The sequence below is a fragment of the Etheostoma cragini genome, unplaced genomic scaffold, assembly GCF_013103735.1.
Source record: "Etheostoma cragini isolate CJK2018 unplaced genomic scaffold, CSU_Ecrag_1.0 ScbMSFa_2588, whole genome shotgun sequence".
In the NCBI taxonomy this organism is placed as follows: Eukaryota; Metazoa; Chordata; class Actinopteri; order Perciformes; family Percidae; genus Etheostoma; species Etheostoma cragini.
In genome coordinates, this window is record NW_023266765.1 from 1 (window position 1) to 1,372 (window position 1,372).

Genomic DNA, 1,372 nt, shown 5'->3' on the forward strand with positions numbered 1-1,372 from the left:
CTTTCTGCTGCTTTCTGCTCTGTTCATAAACTTTTCAATTGGTTAGTAGTAGTTACCAGACACGGGCAAAGTGCAAATCGCAGCAAAGTGCAAATTGAAATCTTTTTGCTTTTTGGTGAGATCACTGAATGAGAGAAAAAACCTGGGTGGAAAATGTAATGTTAATGTTGTATATTGCTTCAAAACCTGGTAGTGTCTGGAAATCAACCATGTCAAAATGCTTGCACTGCTATGGTATAAATCATAGTTAAAAAGTAACATCACTAAAAGGGAGCTACTGTGAAGGCTGAAACTCCAACATCAGTTAACTGCTTGGAAGGTAGCTATGCTGACAACTAAACAACCATCAATAGGGAATGTACTACTCACTGCAAATCTTGCAACACATCTGGACATTAAGACTGCCTTTTGCATTAATCACCATGAACACAAGGAGATTGCCTTGTAACTACTTTTCTCTTTCAGAATAAGATCTTCCGCAGCTCTTTGATAGACTGGACAGTAACACTAGTTGGAGATGCCGGGGATTGAACCCGGGGCCTCATACATGCGTAGCATGCGCTCTACCACTGAGCTACATCCCCTGAAGATTTTGTAAGTCTTTTGACTTTTTTCTGAGATAGACTCAGACTTAGCTTCATTAATCCTTTAAGGATGACACTCGCAAGGAAATTGAAATATCACCGAATAAAAGAAGAAGTCTGGGTAAAACATGTAATGTTGTACATGGCTTCAAAACCTGTAAATGTAACTGCGGTGGCTGGAAATCAAACCTGGGCCAAATGCTTGCACTGCTATGGTATAAATCATAGTTGAAAAGTAACACACCTGTTGCCTTTCTGCTGGACAATACAACGCTCACTGCAAATCTTGTAACACAGACTGAAAATAAATGCTAAGAGATACATTGGTGGAGACTGGTGGCTTCCAGTACTTCTGAGATAACACAATATTGTTTATGAAGTTGCGGTTGGGTATACTTAAATGTGTCATTGGCCACTGTGATGGCTGGGAATCAAACCCAGGTCAACTGCTTGGAAGGAAGTTATGCTCACCACTATACCACCATCGCTGGACAGCACAATGTTCACTGAAAATCTTGTAACACATCAGGGCATTGTCACTCAAAATGTGCTCTATCACTGAGCCACAGCCCCTGAAGATTTTCAGATTCTTTTGACTTTTTTGTGAGATCACGAAATTATAGAAGAAACCTGGGTGGAATATGTAATGTTATAGTTGTGTATGGCTTCAAAACTTGTTGGTGGCTGGAAATCAAACCACTGCTATGATATAAATCAAAGTTAAAAAGTAACATCACTCAAAGAAATCTACTGCAATGGTTGGGAATCCAACACCGATCATTTGCTTG

At 39.9% G+C, this 1,372-nt stretch overlaps 1 non-coding gene across 1 annotated transcript; it reads right to left on the reverse strand.

The window, feature by feature from the left end:
• Window positions 1-512: 512 nt before the first annotated feature.
• On the reverse strand, window positions 513-584 carry trnaa-cgc. The gene has a single exon. It is a non-coding gene; the product is annotated as a tRNA-Ala (tRNA).
• Between the last annotated feature and the right edge of the window lie 788 nt (window positions 585-1,372).